Source organism: Anomaloglossus baeobatrachus, unplaced genomic scaffold (assembly GCF_048569485.1).
Source record: "Anomaloglossus baeobatrachus isolate aAnoBae1 unplaced genomic scaffold, aAnoBae1.hap1 Scaffold_4608, whole genome shotgun sequence".
Classification (NCBI taxonomy): Eukaryota; Metazoa; Chordata; class Amphibia; order Anura; family Aromobatidae; genus Anomaloglossus; species Anomaloglossus baeobatrachus.
The window spans coordinates 1-25777 of record NW_027443949.1 but is presented as its reverse complement, the minus strand read 5'-3'; the positions used below and the strand labels follow the sequence as shown (position 1 = coordinate 25777).

The window sequence follows — 25777 nt, the reverse complement described above, 5'->3', positions numbered from 1 at the left end:
CGCCAGTGTTCCGTCTCTTCATGTTGTGCACAGTTCAAACGGAAAATACATCAACAGGCAGACTACAGAAAAGCTTACTATCAAAGGTTAGAGGGGGGCTTTCTCAGAGGGCTTTTTACAGTTTTTCTATTCCCAATTAGCCGTTTAAGTGTACTTATTGAAAGTAGTAATTCTTTCATAGGCCGCCCTTTCTTAGTATTTGACGTTCCTTATATTGCGGTATGAGGCTTCGCAGTAGGTTGCAAACATTCATCACCCATGACTGTCCCCAATTGAGCTCAGAAGCTCAATGTCTATCATGACCTCTCTTTTAGAATGTCCAAGAGCAAGCAAACTATTCCTCCAGGAGAGGGCGCCAACAGACTACTAAAGAGATCATCATTACTCAAAGAAAACCCCAAAAACCAATGCATGATAGGAATAAACAGGTAACTTTCTTTGGAGTGGAAGCGGAGAGATCGCACCAGATGCCAATTCTAGATGTTATCACACCTGTGGTCACTGCAGCAGCAGGTGAATCCACTTTGTCCAAAAGGGATCTATTCCATTCAATTGCAAATGATCTAGATAAGACAGAGAACTGCAGCACGGGGACATAGCCGAGTTGGTCAGGTTGAGTGGTGATGAGTTTGCTATTTGGATGAATAAAGAAAGTCAAAAGTGTGAAAGATAAAAAACAAAAGGAGGAAGTGTGAAAAGTGAATGGGCCAAATTGAGGTGCATATGAAGACGTATGCTTTCTTCCAATTCATTAAATCGGGCTAATATGAATCAGGTGAATTGAGTTCTGCTTTTGGAAACTGGGTTAAGAAGGGGTGCACCGTTCCTGGAGGTACTGCAATACCAGGTCAATGCGTGGAGTGGACAGAGCAAGCTCTTTTTCCATCTCCCTGTTCTAAAAATCCATTTAATATATGGTCCCCAGATAGGGGACGTATCAGATATTAAACTGATAAGAACAGATACTACACTTGATCTTAGCCAAAAGGCCGAGAAGCGATAACCAGAATTGGTTTGGGCCTCGAGTGGCACCCTGGCCTATGCCGGACACATCTTAGGGAGAGAGAGCGAGAGGGAGACAAACCCACGCCTACACAAGACATTTTGTCACCCAAGCCAACCCTTGAAAAGGCTGCTTTGCAGAGCCAAAACAAGAAGAATGGTGCGTTTTGCAGCCGCCGCCCCCCACTGCAATGAATCTGAATAACTCCTCCTTTAGGGCGCAAGCAACTCCCCTCCCCCTTGCAGTCTTTCCAATTCACGATACAAAAAGACGGACAGGACAGGTTGCCTGACTTTCCGTCACTGCCACCCTTTGCCATCCTTACCCGTAGAAAGCCCTTTCATCATCCCCAAACCCTAATCTTTTCCCTTTCCTTCCCAGCCCCCAAACCCTGCCCTCTGTACCTTTCTCACCACCCGCTTCCCTTCTCCTGTCATCCCCCTACCACCCGGGAAAAAAAGAGATTGCCCCCTCCTTCCACTAGCCCACCCTCCCACCCAAAGAACAACTTCTTCTGCGCAGCTTGTTTTCTAGGCAGCAGCGCTATTGTGATGTCATCGGGGGGCATTGTGACAAGCCGCCAGTGTTCCGTCTCTTCATGTTGTGCACAGTTCAAACGGAAAATACATCAACAGGCAGACTACAGAAAAGCTTACTATCAAAGGTTAGAGGGGGGCTTTCTCAGAGGGCTTTTTACAGTTTTTCTATTCCCAATTAGCCGTTTAAGTGTACTTATTGAAAGTAGTAATTCTTTCATAGGCCGCCCTTTCTTAGTATTTGACGTTCCTTATATTGCGGTATGAGGCTTCGCAGTAGGTTGCAAACATTCATCACCCATGACTGTCCCCAATTGAGCTCAGAAGCTCAATGTCTATCATGACCTCTCTTTTAGAATGTCCAAGAGCAAGCAAACTATTCCTCCAGGAGAGGGCGCCAACAGACTACTAAAGAGATCATCATTACTCAAAGAAAACCCCAAAAACCAATGCATGATAGGAATAAACAGGTAACTTTCTTTGGAGTGGAAGCGGAGAGATCGCACCAGATGCCAATTCTAGATGTTATCACACCTGTGGTCACTGCAGCAGCAGGTGAATCCACTTTGTCCAAAAGGGATCTATTCCATTCAATTGCAAATGATCTAGATAAGACAGAGAACTGCAGCACGGGGACATAGCCGAGTTGGTCAGGTTGAGTGGTGATGAGTTTGCTATTTGGATGAATAAAGAAAGTCAAAAGTGTGAAAGATAAAAAACAAAAGGAGGAAGTGTGAAAAGTGAATGGGCCAAATTGAGGTGCATATGAAGACGTATGCTTTCTTCCAATTCATTAAATCGGGCTAATATGAATCAGGTGAATTGAGTTCTGCTTTTGGAAACTGGGTTAAGAAGGGGTGCACCGTTCCTGGAGGTACTGCAATACCAGGTCAATGCGTGGAGTGGACAGAGCAAGCTCTTTTTCCATCTCCCTGTTCTAAAAATCCATTTAATATATGGTCCCCAGATAGGGGACGTATCAGATATTAAACTGATAAGAACAGATACTACACTTGATCTTAGCCAAAAGGCCGAGAAGCGATAACCAGAATTGGTTTGGGCCTCGAGTGGCACCCTGGCCTATGCCGGACACATCTTAGGGAGAGAGAGCGAGAGGGAGACAAACCCACGCCTACACAAGACATTTTGTCACCCAAGCCAACCCTTGAAAAGGCTGCTTTGCAGAGCCAAAACAAGAAGAATGGTGCGTTTTGCAGCCGCCGCCCCCCACTGCAATGAATCTGAATAACTCCTCCTTTAGGGCGCAAGCAACTCCCCTCCCCCTTGCAGTCTTTCCAATTCACGATACAAAAAGACGGACAGGACAGGTTGCCTGACTTTCCGTCACTGCCACCCTTTGCCATCCTTACCCGTAGAAAGCCCTTTCATCATCCCCAAACCCTAATCTTTTCCCTTTCCTTCCCAGCCCCCAAACCCTGCCCTCTGTACCTTTCTCACCACCCGCTTCCCTTCTCCTGTCATCCCCCTACCACCCGGGAAAAAAAGAGATTGCCCCCTCCTTCCACTAGCCCACCCTCCCACCCAAAGAACAACTTCTTCTGCGCAGCTTGTTTTCTAGGCAGCAGCGCTATTGTGATGTCATCGGGGGGCATTGTGACAAGCCGCCAGTGTTCCGTCTCTTCATGTTGTGCACAGTTCAAACGGAAAATACATCAACAGGCAGACTACAGAAAAGCTTACTATCAAAGGTTAGAGGGGGGCTTTCTCAGAGGGCTTTTTACAGTTTTTCTATTCCCAATTAGCCGTTTAAGTGTACTTATTGAAAGTAGTAATTCTTTCATAGGCCGCCCTTTCTTAGTATTTGACGTTCCTTATATTGCGGTATGAGGCTTCGCAGTAGGTTGCAAACATTCATCACCCATGACTGTCCCCAATTGAGCTCAGAAGCTCAATGTCTATCATGACCTCTCTTTTAGAATGTCCAAGAGCAAGCAAACTATTCCTCCAGGAGAGGGCGCCAACAGACTACTAAAGAGATCATCATTACTCAAAGAAAACCCCAAAAACCAATGCATGATAGGAATAAACAGGTAACTTTCTTTGGAGTGGAAGCGGAGAGATCGCACCAGATGCCAATTCTAGATGTTATCACACCTGTGGTCACTGCAGCAGCAGGTGAATCCACTTTGTCCAAAAGGGATCTATTCCATTCAATTGCAAATGATCTAGATAAGACAGAGAACTGCAGCACGGGGACATAGCCGAGTTGGTCAGGTTGAGTGGTGATGAGTTTGCTATTTGGATGAATAAAGAAAGTCAAAAGTGTGAAAGATAAAAAACAAAAGGAGGAAGTGTGAAAAGTGAATGGGCCAAATTGAGGTGCATATGAAGACGTATGCTTTCTTCCAATTCATTAAATCGGGCTAATATGAATCAGGTGAATTGAGTTCTGCTTTTGGAAACTGGGTTAAGAAGGGGTGCACCGTTCCTGGAGGTACTGCAATACCAGGTCAATGCGTGGAGTGGACAGAGCAAGCTCTTTTTCCATCTCCCTGTTCTAAAAATCCATTTAATATATGGTCCCCAGATAGGGGACGTATCAGATATTAAACTGATAAGAACAGATTTTTGATTTAATGAAGCTTTCCAAAGCACCGCAAAAAATGCATGACCGAAGTCACACCAAAAACAGTGCAAAGGCTAGGATTCGTGTGGACCCCTCCGTGAGGAGAGGGTCCCCAAAAATCAACCCCGTCCCTCCGAGCCAGAAGGCCACAGCAAGGGTCAGGGATCTTCGGTGCTCCCCCAAGCCGAAGCCTGGTTGAGCCTTGTCGTTGCTCCCAGCGTCCACCCAGGCATCTTACCCAAGTGGAGTAGAGAGCTACTAGTTGTTGGTTTCGCAGCCGAAACTGCCCGGACCGTCAACCGGTGTTGGTTTCTCAGCCCAAGGCTAACCGGACCTCCAACCGGGTGTTGGTTTCTCAGCCGAAGCTGACCCGGACCTCCAACCGGGTGTTGGTTTCTCAGCCGAAGCTGACCCAGACCTCCAACCGGGTGTTGGTTTCTCAGCCGAAGCTGACCCGGACCTCCAACCGGGTGTTGGTTTCTCAGCCCAAAGCTGAACGGACCTCCGACCATGATTATAAAAATTTCCCTTCCTAGCCAGAAGGCCGGGATAGAGCAATATGCTCAGAAAGTATGAAAGGGCAAGGTACGGTGTGCTACAGAGCCCAAGGCTCGCCGGGGTCCCAAGCCAGCAAGCTCAGACTCACTCCAGGGTCGTCAGTCCTGGGGCACATTGCACCATAGCCCCCACACTTACTCAGTCTAATAGCCTCGATCCTGGTAGGGCCATGTTTTCCTCTAGATGAATATACTATACATCAAGAGTACTAGCAAGCGCAACCTTCCAGTGTGCATTGCATCTGCCGAGCCTCACAGATACTACACTTGATCTTAGCCAAAAGGCCGAGAAGCGATAACCAGAATTGGTTTGGGCCTCGAGTGGCACCCTGGCCTATGCCGGACACATCTTAGGGAGAGAGAGCGAGAGGGAGACAAACCCACGCCTACACAAGACATTTTGTCACCCAAGCCAACCCTTGAAAAGGCTGCTTTGCAGAGCCAAAACAAGAAGAATGGTGCGTTTTGCAGCCGCCGCCCCCCACTGCAATGAATCTGAATAACTCCTCCTTTAGGGCGCAAGCAACTCCCCTCCCCCTTGCAGTCTTTCCAATTCACGATACAAAAAGACGGACAGGACAGGTTGCCTGACTTTCCGTCACTGCCACCCTTTGCCATCCTTACCCGTAGAAAGCCCTTTCATCATCCCCAAACCCTAATCTTTTCCCTTTCCTTCCCAGCCCCCAAACCCTGCCCTCTGTACCTTTCTCACCACCCGCTTCCCTTCTCCTGTCATCCCCCTACCACCCGGGAAAAAAAGAGATTGCCCCCTCCTTCCACTAGCCCACCCTCCCACCCAAAGAACAACTTCTTCTGCGCAGCTTGTTTTCTAGGCAGCAGCGCTATTGTGATGTCATCGGGGGGCATTGTGACAAGCCGCCAGTGTTCCGTCTCTTTATGTTGTGCACAGTTCAAACGGAAAATACATCAACAGGCAGACTACAGAAAAGCTTACTATCAAAGGTTAGAGGGGGGCTTTCTCAGAGGGCTTTTTACAGTTTTTCTATTCCCAATTAGCCGTTTAAGTGTACTTATTGAAAGTAGTAATTCTTTCATAGGCCGCCCTTTCTTAGTATTTGACGTTCCTTATATTGCGGTATGAGGCTTCGCAGTAGGTTGCAAACATTCATCACCCATGACTGTCCCCAATTGAGCTCAGAAGCTCAATGTCTATCATGACCTCTCTTTTAGAATGTCCAAGAGCAAGCAAACTATTCCTCCAGGAGAGGGCGCCAACAGACTACTAAAGAGATCATCATTACTCAAAGAAAACCCCAAAAACCAATGCATGATAGGAATAAACAGGTAACTTTCTTTGGAGTGGAAGCGGAGAGATCGCACCAGATGCCAATTCTAGATGTTATCACACCTGTGGTCACTGCAGCAGCAGGTGAATCCACTTTGTCCAAAAGGGATCTATTCCATTCAATTGCAAATGATCTAGATAAGACAGAGAACTGCAGCACGGGGACATAGCCGAGTTGGTCAGGTTGAGTGGTGATGAGTTTGCTATTTGGATGAATAAAGAAAGTCAAAAGTGTGAAAGATAAAAAACAAAAGGAGGAAGTGTGAAAAGTGAATGGGCCAAATTGAGGTGCATATGAAGACGTATGCTTTCTTCCAATTCATTAAATCGGGCTAATATGAATCAGGTGAATTGAGTTCTGCTTTTGGAAACTGGGTTAAGAAGGGGTGCACCGTTCCTGGAGGTACTGCAATACCAGGTCAATGCGTGGAGTGGACAGAGCAAGCTCTTTTTCCATCTCCCTGTTCTAAAAATCCATTTAATATATGGTCCCCAGATAGGGGACGTATCAGATATTAAACTGATAAGAACAGATACTACACTTGATCTTAGCCAAAAGGCCGAGAAGCGATAACCAGAATTGGTTTGGGCCTCGAGTGGCACCCTGGCCTATGCCGGACACATCTTAGGGAGAGAGAGCGAGAGGGAGACAAACCCACGCCTACACAAGACATTTTGTCACCCAAGCCAACCCTTGAAAAGGCTGCTTTGCAGAGCCAAAACAAGAAGAATGGTGCGTTTTGCAGCCGCCGCCCCCCACTGCAATGAATCTGAATAACTCCTCCTTTAGGGCGCAAGCAACTCCCCTCCCCCTTGCAGTCTTTCCAATTCACGATACAAAAAGACGGACAGGACAGGTTGCCTGACTTTCCGTCACTGCCACCCTTTGCCATCCTTACCCGTAGAAAGCCCTTTCATCATCCCCAAACCCTAATCTTTTCCCTTTCCTTCCCAGCCCCCAAACCCTGCCCTCTGTACCTTTCTCACCACCCGCTTCCCTTCTCCTGTCATCCCCCTACCACCCGGGAAAAAAAGAGATTGCCCCCTCCTTCCACTAGCCCACCCTCCCACCCAAAGAACAACTTCTTCTGCGCAGCTTGTTTTCTAGGCAGCAGCGCTATTGTGATGTCATCGGGGGGCATTGTGACAAGCCGCCAGTGTTCCGTCTCTTCATGTTGTGCACAGTTCAAACGGAAAATACATCAACAGGCAGACTACAGAAAAGCTTACTATCAAAGGTTAGAGGGGGGCTTTCTCAGAGGGCTTTTTACAGTTTTTCTATTCCCAATTAGCCGTTTAAGTGTACTTATTGAAAGTAGTAATTCTTTCATAGGCCGCCCTTTCTTAGTATTTGACGTTCCTTATATTGCGGTATGAGGCTTCGCAGTAGGTTGCAAACATTCATCACCCATGACTGTCCCCAATTGAGCTCAGAAGCTCAATGTCTATCATGACCTCTCTTTTAGAATGTCCAAGAGCAAGCAAACTATTCCTCCAGGAGAGGGCGCCAACAGACTACTAAAGAGATCATCATTACTCAAAGAAAACCCCAAAAACCAATGCATGATAGGAATAAACAGGTAACTTTCTTTGGAGTGGAAGCGGAGAGATCGCACCAGATGCCAATTCTAGATGTTATCACACCTGTGGTCACTGCAGCAGCAGGTGAATCCACTTTGTCCAAAAGGGATCTATTCCATTCAATTGCAAATGATCTAGATAAGACAGAGAACTGCAGCACGGGGACATAGCCGAGTTGGTCAGGTTGAGTGGTGATGAGTTTGCTATTTGGATGAATAAAGAAAGTCAAAAGTGTGAAAGATAAAAAACAAAAGGAGGAAGTGTGAAAAGTGAATGGGCCAAATTGAGGTGCATATGAAGACGTATGCTTTCTTCCAATTCATTAAATCGGGCTAATATGAATCAGGTGAATTGAGTTCTGCTTTTGGAAACTGGGTTAAGAAGGGGTGCACCGTTCCTGGAGGTACTGCAATACCAGGTCAATGCGTGGAGTGGACAGAGCAAGCTCTTTTTCCATCTCCCTGTTCTAAAAATCCATTTAATATATGGTCCCCAGATAGGGGACGTATCAGATATTAAACTGATAAGAACAGATTTTGATTTAATGAAGCTTTCCAAAGCACCGCAAAAAATGCATGACCGAAGTCACACCAAAAACAGTGCAAAGGCTAGGATTCGTGTGGACCCCTCCGTGAGGAGAGGGTCCCCAAAAATCAACCCCGTCCCTCCGAGCCAGAAGGCCACAGCAAGGGTCAGGGATCTTCGGTGCTCCCCCAAGCCGAAGCCTGGTTGAGCCTTGTCGTTGCTCCCAGCGTCCACCCAGGCATCTTACCCAAGTGGAGTAGAGAGCTACTAGTTGTTGGTTTCGCAGCCGAAACTGCCCGGACCGTCAACCGGTGTTGGTTTCTCAGCCCAAGGCTAACCGGACCTCCAACCGGGTGTTGGTTTCTCAGCCGAAGCTGACCCGGACCTCCAACCGGGTGTTGGTTTCTCAGCCGAAGCTGACCCAGACCTCCAACCGGGTGTTGGTTTCTCAGCCGAAGCTGACCCGGACCTCCAACCGGGTGTTGGTTTCTCAGCCCAAAGCTGAACGGACCTCCGACCATGATTATAAAAATTTCCCTTCCTAGCCAGAAGGCCGGGATAGAGCAATATGCTCAGAAAGTATGAAAGGGCAAGGTACGGTGTGCTACAGAGCCCAAGGCTCGCCGGGGTCCCAAGCCAGCAAGCTCAGACTCACTCCAGGGTCGTCAGTCCTGGGGCACATTGCACCATAGCCCCCACACTTACTCAGTCTAATAGCCTCGATCCTGGTAGGGCCATGTTTTCCTCTAGATGAATATACTATACATCAAGAGTACTAGCAAGCGCAACCTTCCAGTGTGCATTGCATCTGCCGAGCCTCACAGATACTACACTTGATCTTAGCCAAAAGGCCGAGAAGCGATAACCAGAATTGGTTTGGGCCTCGAGTGGCACCCTGGCCTATGCCGGACACATCTTAGGGAGAGAGAGCGAGAGGGAGACAAACCCACGCCTACACAAGACATTTTGTCACCCAAGCCAACCCTTGAAAAGGCTGCTTTGCAGAGCCAAAACAAGAAGAATGGTGCGTTTTGCAGCCGCCGCCCCCCACTGCAATGAATCTGAATAACTCCTCCTTTAGGGCGCAAGCAACTCCCCTCCCCCTTGCAGTCTTTCCAATTCACGATACAAAAAGACGGACAGGACAGGTTGCCTGACTTTCCGTCACTGCCACCCTTTGCCATCCTTACCCGTAGAAAGCCCTTTCATCATCCCCAAACCCTAATCTTTTCCCTTTCCTTCCCAGCCCCCAAACCCTGCCCTCTGTACCTTTCTCACCACCCGCTTCCCTTCTCCTGTCATCCCCCTACCACCCGGGAAAAAAAGAGATTGCCCCCTCCTTCCACTAGCCCACCCTCCCACCCAAAGAACAACTTCTTCTGCGCAGCTTGTTTTCTAGGCAGCAGCGCTATTGTGATGTCATCGGGGGGCATTGTGACAAGCCGCCAGTGTTCCGTCTCTTCATGTTGTGCACAGTTCAAACGGAAAATACATCAACAGGCAGACTACAGAAAAGCTTACTATCAAAGGTTAGAGGGGGGCTTTCTCAGAGGGCTTTTTACAGTTTTTCTATTCCCAATTAGCCGTTTAAGTGTACTTATTGAAAGTAGTAATTCTTTCATAGGCCGCCCTTTCTTAGTATTTGACGTTCCTTATATTGCGGTATGAGGCTTCGCAGTAGGTTGCAAACATTCATCACCCATGACTGTCCCCAATTGAGCTCAGAAGCTCAATGTCTATCATGACCTCTCTTTTAGAATGTCCAAGAGCAAGCAAACTATTCCTCCAGGAGAGGGCGCCAACAGACTACTAAAGAGATCATCATTACTCAAAGAAAACCCCAAAAACCAATGCATGATAGGAATAAACAGGTAACTTTCTTTGGAGTGGAAGCGGAGAGATCGCACCAGATGCCAATTCTAGATGTTATCACACCTGTGGTCACTGCAGCAGCAGGTGAATCCACTTTGTCCAAAAGGGATCTATTCCATTCAATTGCAAATGATCTAGATAAGACAGAGAACTGCAGCACGGGGACATAGCCGAGTTGGTCAGGTTGAGTGGTGATGAGTTTGCTATTTGGATGAATAAAGAAAGTCAAAAGTGTGAAAGATAAAAAACAAAAGGAGGAAGTGTGAAAAGTGAATGGGCCAAATTGAGGTGCATATGAAGACGTATGCTTTCTTCCAATTCATTAAATCGGGCTAATATGAATCAGGTGAATTGAGTTCTGCTTTTGGAAACTGGGTTAAGAAGGGGTGCACCGTTCCTGGAGGTACTGCAATACCAGGTCAATGCGTGGAGTGGACAGAGCAAGCTCTTTTTCCATCTCCCTGTTCTAAAAATCCATTTAATATATGGTCCCCAGATAGGGGACGTATCAGATATTAAACTGATAAGAACAGATACTACACTTGATCTTAGCCAAAAGGCCGAGAAGCGATAACCAGAATTGGTTTGGGCCTCGAGTGGCACCCTGGCCTATGCCGGACACATCTTAGGGAGAGAGAGCGAGAGGGAGACAAACCCACGCCTACACAAGACATTTTGTCACCCAAGCCAACCCTTGAAAAGGCTGCTTTGCAGAGCCAAAACAAGAAGAATGGTGCGTTTTGCAGCCGCCGCCCCCCACTGCAATGAATCTGAATAACTCCTCCTTTAGGGCGCAAGCAACTCCCCTCCCCCTTGCAGTCTTTCCAATTCACGATACAAAAAGACGGACAGGACAGGTTGCCTGACTTTCCGTCACTGCCACCCTTTGCCATCCTTACCCGTAGAAAGCCCTTTCATCATCCCCAAACCCTAATCTTTTCCCTTTCCTTCCCAGCCCCCAAACCCTGCCCTCTGTACCTTTCTCACCACCCGCTTCCCTTCTCCTGTCATCCCCCTACCACCCGGGAAAAAAAGAGATTGCCCCCTCCTTCCACTAGCCCACCCTCCCACCCAAAGAACAACTTCTTCTGCGCAGCTTGTTTTCTAGGCAGCAGCGCTATTGTGATGTCATCGGGGGGCATTGTGACAAGCCGCCAGTGTTCCGTCTCTTCATGTTGTGCACAGTTCAAACGGAAAATACATCAACAGGCAGACTACAGAAAAGCTTACTATCAAAGGTTAGAGGGGGGCTTTCTCAGAGGGCTTTTTACAGTTTTTCTATTCCCAATTAGCCGTTTAAGTGTACTTATTGAAAGTAGTAATTCTTTCATAGGCCGCCCTTTCTTAGTATTTGACGTTCCTTATATTGCGGTATGAGGCTTCGCAGTAGGTTGCAAACATTCATCACCCATGACTGTCCCCAATTGAGCTCAGAAGCTCAATGTCTATCATGACCTCTCTTTTAGAATGTCCAAGAGCAAGCAAACTATTCCTCCAGGAGAGGGCGCCAACAGACTACTAAAGAGACATCATTACTCAAAGAAAACCCCAAAAACCAATGCATGATAGGAATAAACAGGTAACTTTCTTTGGAGTGGAAGCGGAGAGATCGCACCAGATGCCAATTCTAGATGTTATCACACCTGTGGTCACTGCAGCAGCAGGTGAATCCACTTTGTCCAAAAGGGATCTATTCCATTCAATTGCAAATGATCTAGATAAGACAGAGAACTGCAGCACGGGGACATAGCCGAGTTGGTCAGGTTGAGTGGTGATGAGTTTGCTATTTGGATGAATAAAGAAAGTCAAAAGTGTGAAAGATAAAAAACAAAAGGAGGAAGTGTGAAAAGTGAATGGGCCAAATTGAGGTGCATATGAAGACGTATGCTTTCTTCCAATTCATTAAATCGGGCTAATATGAATCAGGTGAATTGAGTTCTGCTTTTGGAAACTGGGTTAAGAAGGGGTGCACCGTTCCTGGAGGTACTGCAATACCAGGTCAATGCGTGGAGTGGACAGAGCAAGCTCTTTTTCCATCTCCCTGTTCTAAAAATCCATTTAATATATGGTCCCCAGATAGGGGACGTATCAGATATTAAACTGATAAGAACAGATACTACACTTGATCTTAGCCAAAAGGCCGAGAAGCGATAACCAGAATTGGTTTGGGCCTCGAGTGGCACCCTGGCCTATGCCGGACACATCTTAGGGAGAGAGAGCGAGAGGGAGACAAACCCACGCCTACACAAGACATTTTGTCACCCAAGCCAACCCTTGAAAAGGCTGCTTTGCAGAGCCAAAACAAGAAGAATGGTGCGTTTTGCAGCCGCCGCCCCACTGCAATGAATCTGAATAACTCCTCCTTTAGGGCGCAAGCAACTCCCCTCCCCCTTGCAGTCTTTCCAATTCACGATACAAAAAGACGGACAGGACAGGTTGCCTGACTTTCCGTCACTGCCACCCTTTGCCATCCTTACCCGTAGAAAGCCCTTTCATCATCCCCAAACCCTAATCTTTTCCCTTTCCTTCCCAGCCCCCAAACCCTGCCCTCTGTACCTTTCTCACCATCCGCTTCCCTTCTCCTGTCATCCCCCTACCACCCGGGAAAAAAAGAGATTGCCCCCTCCTTCCACTAGCCCACCCTCCCACCCAAAGAACAACTTCTTCTGCGCAGCTTGTTTTCTAGGCAGCAGCGCTATTGTGATGTCATCGGGGGGCATTGTGACAAGCCGCCAGTGTTCCGTCTCTTCATGTTGTGCACAGTTCAAACGGAAAATACATCAACAGGCAGACTACAGAAAAGCTTACTATCAAAGGTTAGAGGGGGGCTTTCTCAGAGGGCTTTTTACAGTTTTTCTATTCCCAATTAGCCGTTTAAGTGTACTTATTGAAAGTAGTAATTCTTTCATAGGCCGCCCTTTCTTAGTATTTGACGTTCCTTATATTGCGGTATGAGGCTTCGCAGTAGGTTGCAAACATTCATCACCCATGACTGTCCCCAATTGAGCTCAGAAGCTCAATGTCTATCATGACCTCTCTTTTAGAATGTCCAAGAGCAAGCAAACTATTCCTCCAGGAGAGGGCGCCAACAGACTACTAAAGAGATCATCATTACTCAAAGAAAACCCCAAAAACCAATGCATGATAGGAATAAACAGGTAACTTTCTTTGGAGTGGAAGCGGAGAGATCGCACCAGATGCCAATTCTAGATGTTATCACACCTGTGGTCACTGCAGCAGCAGGTGAATCCACTTTGTCCAAAAGGGATCTATTCCATTCAATTGCAAATGATCTAGATAAGACAGAGAACTGCAGCACGGGGACATAGCCGAGTTGGTCAGGTTGAGTGGTGATGAGTTTGCTATTTGGATGAATAAAGAAAGTCAAAAGTGTGAAAGATAAAAAACAAAAGGAGGAAGTGTGAAAAGTGAATGGGCCAAATTGAGGTGCATATGAAGACGTATGCTTTCTTCCAATTCATTAAATCGGGCTAATATGAATCAGGTGAATTGAGTTCTGCTTTTGGAAACTGGGTTAAGAAGGGGTGCACCGTTCCTGGAGGTACTGCAATACCAGGTCAATGCGTGGAGTGGACAGAGCAAGCTCTTTTTCCATCTCCCTGTTCTAAAAATCCATTTAATATATGGTCCCCAGATAGGGGACGTATCAGATATTAAACTGATAAGAACAGATACTACACTTGATCTTAGCCAAAAGGCCGAGAAGCGATAACCAGAATTGGTTTGGGCCTCGAGTGGCACCCTGGCCTATGCCGGACACATCTTAGGGAGAGAGAGCGAGAGGGAGACAAACCCACGCCTACACAAGACATTTTGTCACCCAAGCCAACCCTTGAAAAGGCTGCTTTGCAGAGCCAAAACAAGAAGAATGGTGCGTTTTGCAGCCGCCGCCCACTGCAATGAATCTGAATAACTCCTCCTTTAGGGCGCAAGCAACTCCCCTCCCCCTTGCAGTCTTTCCAATTCACGATACAAAAAGACGGACAGGACAGGTTGCCTGACTTTCCGTCACTGCCACCCTTTGCCATCCTTACCCGTAGAAAGCCCTTTCATCATCCCCAAACCCTAATCTTTTCCCTTTCCTTCCCAGCCCCCAAACCCTGCCCTCTGTACCTTTCTCACCACCCGCTTCCCTTCTCCTGTCATCCCCCTACCACCCGGGAAAAAAAGAGATTGCCCCCTCCTTCCACTAGCCCACCCTCCCACCCAAAGAACAACTTCTTCTGCGCAGCTTGTTTTCTAGGCAGCAGCGCTATTGTGATGTCATCGGGGGGCATTGTGACAAGCCGCCAGTGTTCCGTCTCTTCATGTTGTGCACAGTTCAAACGGAAAATACATCAACAGGCAGACTACAGAAAAGCTTACTATCAAAGGTTAGAGGGGGGCTTTCTCAGAGGGCTTTTTACAGTTTTTCTATTCCCAATTAGCCGTTTAAGTGTACTTATTGAAAGTAGTAATTCTTTCATAGGCCGCCCTTTCTTAGTATTTGACGTTCCTTATATTGCGGTATGAGGCTTCGCAGTAGGTTGCAAACATTCATCACCCATGACTGTCCCCAATTGAGCTCAGAAGCTCAATGTCTATCATGACCTCTCTTTTAGAATGTCCAAGAGCAAGCAAACTATTCCTCCAGGAGAGGGCGCCAACAGACTACTAAAGAGATCATCATTACTCAAAGAAAACCCCAAAAACCAATGCATGATAGGAATAAACAGGTAACTTTCTTTGGAGTGGAAGCGGAGAGATCGCACCAGATGCCAATTCTAGATGTTATCACACCTGTGGTCACTGCAGCAGCAGGTGAATCCACTTTGTCCAAAAGGGATCTATTCCATTCAATTGCAAATGATCTAGATAAGACAGAGAACTGCAGCACGGGGACATAGCCGAGTTGGTCAGGTTGAGTGGTGATGAGTTTGCTATTTGGATGAATAAAGAAAGTCAAAAGTGTGAAAGATAAAAAACAAAAGGAGGAAGTGTGAAAAGTGAATGGGCCAAATTGAGGTGCATATGAAGACGTATGCTTTCTTCCAATTCATTAAATCGGGCTAATATGAATCAGGTGAATTGAGTTCTGCTTTTGGAAACTGGGTTAAGAAGGGGTGCACCGTTCCTGGAGGTACTGCAATACCAGGTCAATGCGTGGAGTGGACAGAGCAAGCTCTTTTTCCATCTCCCTGTTCTAAAAATCCATTTAATATATGGTCCCCAGATAGGGGACGTATCAGATATTAAACTGATAAGAACAGATACTACACTTGATCTTAGCCAAAAGGCCGAGAAGCGATAACCAGAATTGGTTTGGGCCTCGAGTGGCACCCTGGCCTATGCCGGACACATCTTAGGGAGAGAGAGCGAGAGGGAGACAAACCCACGCCTACACAAGACATTTTGTCACCCAAGCCAACCCTTGAAAAGGCTGCTTTGCAGAGCCAAAACAAGAAGAATGGTGCGTTTTGCAGCCGCCGCCCACTGCAATGAATCTGAATAACTCCTCCTTTAGGGCGCAAGCAACTCCCCTCCCCCTTGCAGTCTTTCCAATTCACGATACAAAAAGACGGACAGGACAGGTTGCCTGACTTTCCGTCACTGCCACCCTTTGCCATCCTTACCCGTAGAAAGCCCTTTCATCATCCCCAAACCCTAATCTTTTCCCTTTCCTTCCCAGCCCCCAAACCCTGCCCTCTGTACCTTTCTCACCACCCGCTTCCCTTCTCCTGTCATCCCCCTACCACCCGGGAAAAAAAGAGATTGCCCCCTCCTTCCACTAGCCCACCCTCCCACCCAAAGAACAACTTCTTCTGCGCAGCTTGTTTTCTAGGCAGCAGCGCTATTGTGATGTCATCGGGGGGCATTGTGACAAGCCGCCAGTGTTCCGTCTCTTCATGTTGTGCACAGTTCAAACGGAAAATACATCAACAGGCAGACTACAGAAAAGCTTACTATCAAAGGTTAGAGGGGGGCTTTCTCAGAGGGCTTTTTACAGTTTTTCTATTCCCAATTAGCCGTTTAAGTGTACTTATTGAAAGTAGTAATTCTTTCATAGGCCGCCCTTTCTTAGTATTTGACGTTCCTTATATTGCGGTATGAGGCTTCGCAGTAGGTTGCAAACATTCATCACCCATGACTGTCCCCAATTGAGCTCAGAAGCTCAATGTCTATCATGACCTCTCTTTTAGAATGTCCAAGAGCAAGCAAACTATTCCTCCAGGAGAGGGCGCCAACAGACTACTAAAGAGATCATCATTACTCAAAGAAAACCCCAAAAACCAATGCATGATAGGAATAAACAGGTAACTTTCTTTGGAGTGGAAGCGGAGAGATCGCACCAGATGCCAATTCTAGATGTTATCACACCTGTGGTCACTGCAGCAGCAGGTGAATCCACTTTGTCCAAAAGGGATCTATTCCATTCAATTGCAAATGATCTAGATAAGACAGAGAACTGCAGCACGGGGACATAGCCGAGTTGGTCAGGTTGAGTGGTGATGAGTTTGCTATTTGGATGAATAAAGAAAGTCAAAAGTGTGAAAGATAAAAAACAAAAGGAGGAAGTGTGAAAAGTGAATGGGCCAAATTGAGGTGCATATGAAGACGTATGCTTTCTTCCAATTCATTAAATCGGGCTAATATGAATCAGGTGAATTGAGTTCTGCTTTTGGAAACTGGGTTAAGAAGGGGTGCACCGTTCCTGGAGGTACTGCAATACCAGGTCAATGCGTGGAGTGGACAGAGCAAGCTCTTTTTCCATCTCCCTGTTCTAAAAATCCATTTAATATATGGTCCCCAGATAGGGGACGTATCAGATATTAAACTGATAAGAACAGATACTACACTTGATCTTAGCCAAAAGGCCGAGAAGCGATAACCAGAATTGGTTTGGGCCTCGAGTGGCACCCTGGCCTATGCCGGACACATCTTAGGGAGAGAGAGCGAGAGGGAGACAAACCCACGCCTACACAAGACATTTTGTCACCCAAGCCAACCCTTGAAAAGGCTGCTTTGCAGAGCCAAAACAAGAAGAATGGTGCGTTTTGCAGCCGCCGCCCACTGCAATGAATCTGAATAACTCCTCCTTTAGGGCGCAAGCAACTCCCCTCCCCCTTGCAGTCTTTCCAATTCACGATACAAAAAGACGGACAGGACAGGTTGCCTGACTTTCCGTCACTGCCACCCTTTGCCATCCTTACCCGTAGAAAGCCCTTTCATCATCCCCAAACCCTAATCTTTTCCCTTTCCTTCCCAGCCCCCAAACCCTGCCCTCTGTACCTTTCTCACCACCCGCTTCCCTTCTCCTGTCATCCCCCTACCACCCGGGAAAAAAAGAGATTGCCCCCTCCTTCCACTAGCCCACCCTCCCACCCAAAGAACAACTTCTTCTGCGCAGCTTGTTTTCTAGGCAGCAGCGCTATTGTGATGTCATCGGGGGGCATTGTGACAAGCCGCCAGTGTTCCGTCTCTTCATGTTGTGCACAGTTCAAACGGAAAATACATCAACAGGCAGACTACAGAAAAGCTTACTATCAAAGGTTAGAGGGGGGCTTTCTCAGAGGGCTTTTTACAGTTTTTCTATTCCCAATTAGCCGTTTAAGTGTACTTATTGAAAGTAGTAATTCTTTCATAGGCCGCCCTTTCTTAGTATTTGACGTTCCTTATATTGCGGTATGAGGCTTCGCAGTAGGTTGCAAACATTCATCACCCATGACTGTCCCCAATTGAGCTCAGAAGCTCAATGTCTATCATGACCTCTCTTTTAGAATGTCCAAGAGCAAGCAAACTATTCCTCCAGGAGAGGGCGCCAACAGACTACTAAAGAGATCATCATTACTCAAAGAAAACCCCAAAAACCAATGCATGATAGGAATAAACAGGTAACTTTCTTTGGAGTGGAAGCGGAGAGATCGCACCAGATGCCAATTCTAGATGTTATCACACCTGTGGTCACTGCAGCAGCAGGTGAATCCACTTTGTCCAAAAGGGATCTATTCCATTCAATTGCAAATGATCTAGATAAGACAGAGAACTGCAGCACGGGGACATAGCCGAGTTGGTCAGGTTGAGTGGTGATGAGTTTGCTATTTGGATGAATAAAGAAAGTCAAAAGTGTGAAAGATAAAAAACAAAAGGAGGAAGTGTGAAAAGTGAATGGGCCAAATTGAGGTGCATATGAAGACGTATGCTTTCTTCCAATTCATTAAATCGGGCTAATATGAATCAGGTGAATTGAGTTCTGCTTTTGGAAACTGGGTTAAGAAGGGGTGCACCGTTCCTGGAGGTACTGCAATACCAGGTCAATGCGTGGAGTGGACAGAGCAAGCTCTTTTTCCATCTCCCTGTTCTAAAAATCCATTTAATATATGGTCCCCAGATAGGGGACGTATCAGATATTAAACTGATAAGAACAGATACTACACTTGATCTTAGCCAAAAGGCCGAGAAGCGATAACCAGAATTGGTTTGGGCCTCGAGTGGCACCCTGGCCTATGCCGGACACATCTTAGGGAGAGAGAGCGAGAGGGAGACAAACCCACGCCTACACAAGACATTTTGTCACCCAAGCCAACCCTTGAAAAGGCTGCTTTGCAGAGCCAAAACAAGAAGAATGGTGCGTTTTGCAGCCGCCGCCCACTGCAATGAATCTGAATAACTCCTCCTTTAGGGCGCAAGCAACTCCCCTCCCCCTTGCAGTCTTTCCAATTCACGATACAAAAAGACGGACAGGACAGGTTGCCTGACTTTCCGTCACTGCCACCCTTTGCCATCCTTACCCGTAGAAAGCCCTTTCATCATCCCCAAACCCTAATCTTTTCCCTTTCCTTCCCAGCCCCCAAACCCTGCCCTCTGTACCTTTCTCACCACCCGCTTCCCTTCTCCTGTCATCCCCCTACCACCCGGGAAAAAAAGAGATTGCCCCCTCCTTCCACTAGCCCACCCTCCCACCCAAAGAACAACTTCTTCTGCGCAGCTTGTTTTCTAGGCAGCAGCGCTATTGTGATGTCATCGGGGGGCATTGTGACAAGCCGCCAGTGTTCCGTCTCTTCATGTTGTGCACAGTTCAAACGGAAAATACATCAACAGGCAGACTACAGAAAAGCTTACTATCAAAGGTTAGAGGGGGGCTTTCTCAGAGGGCTTTTTACAGTTTTTCTATTCCCAATTAGCCGTTTAAGTGTACTTATTGAAAGTAGTAATTCTTTCATAGGCCGCCCTTTCTTAGTATTTGACGTTCCTTATATTGCGGTATGAGGCTTCGCAGTAGGTTGCAAACATTCATCACCCATGACTGTCCCCAATTGAGCTCAGAAGCTCAATGTCTATCATGACCTCTCTTTTAGAATGTCCAAGAGCAAGCAAACTATTCCTCCAGGAGAGGGCGCCAACAGACTACTAAAGAGATCATCATTACTCAAAGAAAACCCCAAAAACCAATGCATGATAGGAATAAACAGGTAACTTTCTTTGGAGTGGAAGCGGAGAGATCGCACCAGATGCCAATTCTAGATGTTATCACACCTGTGGTCACTGCAGCAGCAGGTGAATCCACTTTGTCCAAAAGGGATCTATTCCATTCAATTGCAAATGATCTAGATAAGACAGAGAACTGCAGCACGGGGACATAGCCGAGTTGGTCAGGTTGAGTGGTGATGAGTTTGCTATTTGGATGAATAAAGAAAGTCAAAAGTGTGAAAGATAAAAAACAAAAGGAGGAAGTGTGAAAAGTGAATGGGCCAAATTGAGGTGCATATGAAGACGTATGCTTTCTTCCAATTCATTAAATCGGGCTAATATGAATCAGGTGAATTGAGTTCTGCTTTTGGAAACTGGGTTAAGAAGGGGTGCACCGTTCCTGGAGGTACTGCAATACCAGGTCAATGCGTGGAGTGGACAGAGCAAGCTCTTTTTCCATCTCCCTGTTCTAAAAATCCATTTAATATATGGTCCCCAGATAGGGGACGTATCAGATATTAAACTGATAAGAACAGATACTACACTTGATCTTAGCCAAAAGGCCGAGAAGCGATAACCAGAATTGGTTTGGGCCTCGAGTGGCACCCTGGCCTATGCCGGACACATCTTAGGGAGAGAGAGCGAGAGGGAGACAAACCCACGCCTACACAAGACATTTTGTCACCCAAGCCAACCCTTGAAAAGGCTGCTTTGCAGAGCCAAAACAAGAAGAATGGTGCGTTTTGCAGCCGCCGCCCACTGCAATGAATCTGAATAACTCCTCCTTTAGGGCGCAAGCAACTCCCCTCCCCCTTGCAGTCTTTCCAATTCACGATACAAAAAGACGGACAGGACAGGTTGCCTGACTTTCCGTCACTGCCACCCTTTGCCATCCTTACCCGTAGAAAGCCCTTTCATCATCCCCAAACCCTAATCTTTTCCCTTTCCTTCCCAGCCCCCAAACCCTGCCCTCTGTACCTTTCTCACCACCCGCTTCCCTTCTCCTGTCATCCCCCTACCACCCGGGAAAAAAAGAGATTGCCCCCTCCTTCCACTAGCCCACCCTCCCACCCAAAGAACAACTTCTTCTGCGCAGCTTGTTTTCTAGGCAGCAGCGCTATTGTGATGTCATCGGGGGGCATTGTGACAAGCCGCCAGTGTTCCGTCTCTTCATGTTGTGCACAGTTCAAACGGAAAATACATCAACAGGCAGACTACAGAAAAGCTTACTATCAAAGGTTAGAGGGGGGCTTTCTCAGAGGGCTTTTTACAGTTTTTCTATTCCCAATTAGCCGTTTAAGTGTACTTATTGAAAGTAGTAATTCTTTCATAGGCCGCCCTTTCTTAGTATTTGACGTTCCTTATATTGCGGTATGAGGCTTCGCAGTAGGTTGCAAACATTCATCACCCATGACTGTCCCCAATTGAGCTCAGAAGCTCAATGTCTATCATGACCTCTCTTTTAGAATGTCCAAGAGCAAGCAAACTATTCCTCCAGGAGAGGGCGCCAACAGACTACTAAAGAGATCATCATTACTCAAAGAAAACCCCAAAAACCAATGCATGATAGGAATAAACAGGTAACTTTCTTTGGAGTGGAAGCGGAGAGATCGCACCAGATGCCAATTCTAGATGTTATCACACCTGTGGTCACTGCAGCAGCAGGTGAATCCACTTTGTCCAAAAGGGATCTATTCCATTCAATTGCAAATGATCTAGATAAGACAGAGAACTGCAGCACGGGGACATAGCCGAGTTGGTCAGGTTGAGTGGTGATGAGTTTGCTATTTGGATGAATAAAGAAAGTCAAAAGTGTGAAAGATAAAAAACAAAAGGAGGAAGTGTGAAAAGTGAATGGGCCAAATTGAGGTGCATATGAAGACGTATGCTTTCTTCCAATTCATTAAATCGGGCTAATATGAATCAGGTGAATTGAGTTCTGCTTTTGGAAACTGGGTTAAGAAGGGGTGCACCGTTCCTGGAGGTACTGCAATACCAGGTCAATGCGTGGAGTGGACAGAGCAAGCTCTTTTTCCATCTCCCTGTTCTAAAAATCCATTTAATATATGGTCCCCAGATAGGGGACGTATCAGATATTAAACTGATAAGAACAGATACTACACTTGATCTTAGCCAAAAGGCCGAGAAGCGATAACCAGAATTGGTTTGGGCCTCGAGTGGCACCCTGGCCTATGCCGGACACATCTTAGGGAGAGAGAGCGAGAGGGAGACAAACCCACGCCTACACAAGACATTTTGTCACCCAAGCCAACCCTTGAAAAGGCTGCTTTGCAGAGCCAAAACAAGAAGAATGGTGCGTTTTGCAGCCGCCGCCCACTGCAATGAATCTGAATAACTCCTCCTTTAGGGCGCAAGCAACTCCCCTCCCCCTTGCAGTCTTTCCAATTCACGATACAAAAAGACGGACAGGACAGGTTGCCTGACTTTCCGTCACTGCCACCCTTTGCCATCCTTACCCGTAGAAAGCCCTTTCATCATCCCCAAACCCTAATCTTTTCCCTTTCCTTCCCAGCCCCCAAACCCTGCCCTCTGTACCTTTCTCACCACCCGCTTCCCTTCTCCTGTCATCCCCCTACCACCCGGGAAAAAAAGAGATTGCCCCCTCCTTCCACTAGCCCACCCTCCCACCCAAAGAACAACTTCTTCTGCGCAGCTTGTTTTCTAGGCAGCAGCGCTATTGTGATGTCATCGGGGGGCATTGTGACAAGCCGCCAGTGTTCCGTCTCTTCATGTTGTGCACAGTTCAAACGGAAAATACATCAACAGGCAGACTACAGAAAAGCTTACTATCAAAGGTTAGAGGGGGGCTTTCTCAGAGGGCTTTTTACAGTTTTTCTATTCCCAATTAGCCGTTTAAGTGTACTTATTGAAAGTAGTAATTCTTTCATAGGCCGCCCTTTCTTAGTATTTGACGTTCCTTATATTGCGGTATGAGGCTTCGCAGTAGGTTGCAAACATTCATCACCCATGACTGTCCCCAATTGAGCTCAGAAGCTCAATGTCTATCATGACCTCTCTTTTAGAATGTCCAAGAGCAAGCAAACTATTCCTCCAGGAGAGGGCGCCAACAGACTACTAAAGAGATCATCATTACTCAAAGAAAACCCCAAAAACCAATGCATGATAGGAATAAACAGGTAACTTTCTTTGGAGTGGAAGCGGAGAGATCGCACCAGATGCCAATTCTAGATGTTATCACACCTGTGGTCACTGCAGCAGCAGGTGAATCCACTTTGTCCAAAAGGGATCTATTCCATTCAATTGCAAATGATCTAGATAAGACAGAGAACTGCAGCACGGGGACATAGCCGAGTTGGTCAGGTTGAGTGGTGATGAGTTTGCTATTTGGATGAATAAAGAAAGTCAAAAGTGTGAAAGATAAAAAACAAAAGGAGGAAGTGTGAAAAGTGAATGGGCCAAATTGAGGTGCATATGAAGACGTATGCTTTCTTCCAATTCATTAAATCGGGCTAATATGAATCAGGTGAATTGAGTTCTGCTTTTGGAAACTGGGTTAAGAAGGGGTGCACCGTTCCTGGAGGTACTGCAATACCAGGTCAATGCGTGGAGTGGACAGAGCAAGCTCTTTTTCCATCTCCCTGTTCTAAAAATCCATTTAATATATGGTCCCCAGATAGGGGACGTATCAGATATTAAACTGATAAGAACAGATACTACACTTGATCTTAGCCAAAAGGCCGAGAAGCGATAACCAGAATTGGTTTGGGCCTCGAGTGGCACCCTGGCCTATGCCGGACACATCTTAGGGAGAGAGAGCGAGAGGGAGACAAACCCACGCCTACACAAGACATTTTGTCACCCAAGCCAACCCTTGAAAAGGCTGCTTTGCAGAGCCAAAACAAGAAGAATGGTGCGTTTTGCAGCCGCCGCCCACTGCAATGAATCTGAATAACTCCTCCTTTAGGGCGCAAGCAACTCCCCTCCCCCTTGCAGTCTTTCCAATTCACGATACAAAAAGACGGACAGGACAGGTTGCCTGACTTTCCGTCACTGCCACCCTTTGCCATCCTTACCCGTAGAAAGCCCTTTCATCATCCCCAAACCCTAATCTTTTCCCTTTCCTTCCCAGCCCCCAAACCCTGCCCTCTGTACCTTTCTCACCACCCGCTTCCCTTCTCCTGTCATCCCCCTACCACCCGGGAAAAAAAGAGATTGCCCCCTCCTTCCACTAGCCCACCCTCCCACCCAAAGAACAACTTCTTCTGCGCAGCTTGTTTTCTAGGCAGCAGCGCTATTGTGATGTCATCGGGGGGCATTGTGACAAGCCGCCAGTGTTCCGTCTCTTCATGTTGTGCACAGTTCAAACGGAAAATACATCAACAGGCAGACTACAGAAAAGCTTACTATCAAAGGTTAGAGGGGGGCTTTCTCAGAGGGCTTTTTACAGTTTTTCTATTCCCAATTAGCCGTTTAAGTGTACTTATTGAAAGTAGTAATTCTTTCATAGGCCGCCCTTTCTTAGTATTTGACGTTCCTTATATTGCGGTATGAGGCTTCGCAGTAGGTTGCAAACATTCATCACCCATGACTGTCCCCAATTGAGCTCAGAAGCTCAATGTCTATCATGACCTCTCTTTTAGAATGTCCAAGAGCAAGCAAACTATTCCTCCAGGAGAGGGCGCCAACAGACTACTAAAGAGATCATCATTACTCAAAGAAAACCCCAAAAACCAATGCATGATAGGAATAAACAGGTAACTTTCTTTGGAGTGGAAGCGGAGAGATCGCACCAGATGCCAATTCTAGATGTTATCACACCTGTGGTCACTGCAGCAGCAGGTGAATCCACTTTGTCCAAAAGGGATCTATTCCATTCAATTGCAAATGATCTAGATAAGACAGAGAACTGCAGCACGGGGACATAGCCGAGTTGGTCAGGTTGAGTGGTGATGAGTTTGCTATTTGGATGAATAAAGAAAGTCAAAAGTGTGAAAGATAAAAAACAAAAGGAGGAAGTGTGAAAAGTGAATGGGCCAAATTGAGGTGCATATGAAGACGTATGCTTTCTTCCAATTCATTAAATCGGGCTAATATGAATCAGGTGAATTGAGTTCTGCTTTTGGAAACTGGGTTAAGAAGGGGTGCACCGTTCCTGGAGGTACTGCAATACCAGGTCAATGCGTGGAGTGGACAGAGCAAGCTCTTTTTCCATCTCCCTGTTCTAAAAATCCATTTAATATATGGTCCCCAGATAGGGGACGTATCAGATATTAAACTGATAAGAACAGATACTACACTTGATCTTAGCCAAAAGGCCGAGAAGCGATAACCAGAATTGGTTTGGGCCTCGAGTGGCACCCTGGCCTATGCCGGACACATCTTAGGGAGAGAGAGCGAGAGGGAGACAAACCCACGCCTACACAAGACATTTTGTCACCCAAGCCAACCCTTGAAAAGGCTGCTTTGCAGAGCCAAAACAAGAAGAATGGTGCGTTTTGCAGCCGCCGCCCACTGCAATGAATCTGAATAACTCCTCCTTTAGGGCGCAAGCAACTCCCCTCCCCCTTGCAGTCTTTCCAATTCACGATACAAAAAGACGGACAGGACAGGTTGCCTGACTTTCCGTCACATGCCACCCTTTGCCATCCTTACCCGTAGAAAGCCCTTTCATCATCCCCAAACCCTAATCTTTTCCCTTTCCTTCCCAGCCCCCAAACCCTGCCCTCTGTACCTTTCTCACCACCCGCTTCCCTTCTCCTGTCATCCCCCTACCACCCGGGAAAAAAAGAGATTGCCCCCTCCTTCCACTAGCCCACCCTCCCACCCAAAGAACAACTTCTTCTGCGCAGCTTGTTTTCTAGGCAGCAGCGCTATTGTGATGTCATCGGGGGGCATTGTGACAAGCCGCCAGTGTTCCGTCTCTTCATGTTGTGCACAGTTCAAACGGAAAATACATCAACAGGCAGACTACAGAAAAGCTTACTATCAAAGGTTAGAGGGGGGCTTTCTCAGAGGGCTTTTTACAGTTTTTCTATTCCCAATTAGCCGTTTAAGTGTACTTATTGAAAGTAGTAATTCTTTCATAGGCCGCCCTTTCTTAGTATTTGACGTTCCTTATATTGCGGTATGAGGCTTCGCAGTAGGTTGCAAACATTCATCACCCATGACTGTCCCCAATTGAGCTCAGAAGCTCAATGTCTATCATGACCTCTCTTTTAGAATGTCCAAGAGCAAGCAAACTATTCCTCCAGGAGAGGGCGCCAACAGACTACTAAAGAGATCATCATTACTCAAAGAAAACCCCAAAAACCAATGCATGATAGGAATAAACAGGTAACTTTCTTTGGAGTGGAAGCGGAG

General features: G+C 46.8%; 15 non-coding genes and 2 pseudogenes across 15 annotated transcripts; all 17 read right to left on the bottom strand.

Annotated features, from left to right (window-relative positions):
* Positions 1-810: 810 nt before the first annotated feature.
* On the bottom strand, positions 811-1001 carry LOC142280637 (U2 spliceosomal RNA). The gene has a single exon (XR_012742850.1). It is a non-coding gene; the product is annotated as a U2 spliceosomal RNA (small nuclear RNA).
* A 1390-nt stretch (positions 1002-2391) lies between these two features.
* LOC142280636 (U2 spliceosomal RNA) lies at positions 2392-2582 on the bottom strand. Its single transcript, XR_012742849.1, has one exon. It is a non-coding gene; the product is annotated as a U2 spliceosomal RNA (small nuclear RNA).
* A 1390-nt stretch (positions 2583-3972) lies between these two features.
* On the bottom strand, positions 3973-4165 carry LOC142280644 (U2 spliceosomal RNA). Its single transcript, XR_012742856.1, has one exon. It is a non-coding gene; the product is annotated as a U2 spliceosomal RNA (small nuclear RNA).
* Positions 4166-4853: 688 nt separating this feature from the next.
* LOC142280648 (U2 spliceosomal RNA) lies at positions 4854-4980 on the bottom strand (annotated as a pseudogene).
* A 1390-nt stretch (positions 4981-6370) lies between these two features.
* LOC142280635 (U2 spliceosomal RNA) lies at positions 6371-6561 on the bottom strand. The gene has a single exon (XR_012742848.1). It is a non-coding gene; the product is annotated as a U2 spliceosomal RNA (small nuclear RNA).
* Positions 6562-7951: 1390 nt separating this feature from the next.
* Positions 7952-8147, bottom strand: LOC142280645 (U2 spliceosomal RNA). The gene has a single exon (XR_012742857.1). It is a non-coding gene; the product is annotated as a U2 spliceosomal RNA (small nuclear RNA).
* A 684-nt stretch (positions 8148-8831) lies between these two features.
* Positions 8832-8958, bottom strand: LOC142280647 (U2 spliceosomal RNA; annotated as a pseudogene).
* A 1390-nt stretch (positions 8959-10348) lies between these two features.
* Positions 10349-10539, bottom strand: LOC142280634 (U2 spliceosomal RNA). The gene has a single exon (XR_012742847.1). It is a non-coding gene; the product is annotated as a U2 spliceosomal RNA (small nuclear RNA).
* A 1389-nt stretch (positions 10540-11928) lies between these two features.
* Positions 11929-12119, bottom strand: LOC142280633 (U2 spliceosomal RNA). Its single transcript, XR_012742846.1, has one exon. It is a non-coding gene; the product is annotated as a U2 spliceosomal RNA (small nuclear RNA).
* Positions 12120-13507: 1388 nt separating this feature from the next.
* Positions 13508-13698, bottom strand: LOC142280632 (U2 spliceosomal RNA). The gene has a single exon (XR_012742845.1). It is a non-coding gene; the product is annotated as a U2 spliceosomal RNA (small nuclear RNA).
* A 1387-nt stretch (positions 13699-15085) lies between these two features.
* Positions 15086-15276, bottom strand: LOC142280631 (U2 spliceosomal RNA). Its single transcript, XR_012742844.1, has one exon. It is a non-coding gene; the product is annotated as a U2 spliceosomal RNA (small nuclear RNA).
* Positions 15277-16663: 1387 nt separating this feature from the next.
* LOC142280630 (U2 spliceosomal RNA) lies at positions 16664-16854 on the bottom strand. The gene has a single exon (XR_012742843.1). It is a non-coding gene; the product is annotated as a U2 spliceosomal RNA (small nuclear RNA).
* A 1387-nt stretch (positions 16855-18241) lies between these two features.
* LOC142280651 (U2 spliceosomal RNA) lies at positions 18242-18432 on the bottom strand. The gene has a single exon (XR_012742860.1). It is a non-coding gene; the product is annotated as a U2 spliceosomal RNA (small nuclear RNA).
* Positions 18433-19819: 1387 nt separating this feature from the next.
* On the bottom strand, positions 19820-20010 carry LOC142280650 (U2 spliceosomal RNA). The gene has a single exon (XR_012742859.1). It is a non-coding gene; the product is annotated as a U2 spliceosomal RNA (small nuclear RNA).
* A 1387-nt stretch (positions 20011-21397) lies between these two features.
* On the bottom strand, positions 21398-21588 carry LOC142280649 (U2 spliceosomal RNA). The gene has a single exon (XR_012742858.1). It is a non-coding gene; the product is annotated as a U2 spliceosomal RNA (small nuclear RNA).
* A 1387-nt stretch (positions 21589-22975) lies between these two features.
* LOC142280641 (U2 spliceosomal RNA) lies at positions 22976-23166 on the bottom strand. The gene has a single exon (XR_012742853.1). It is a non-coding gene; the product is annotated as a U2 spliceosomal RNA (small nuclear RNA).
* Positions 23167-24553: 1387 nt separating this feature from the next.
* Positions 24554-24744, bottom strand: LOC142280629 (U2 spliceosomal RNA). Its single transcript, XR_012742842.1, has one exon. It is a non-coding gene; the product is annotated as a U2 spliceosomal RNA (small nuclear RNA).
* Between the last annotated feature and the right edge of the window lie 1033 nt (positions 24745-25777).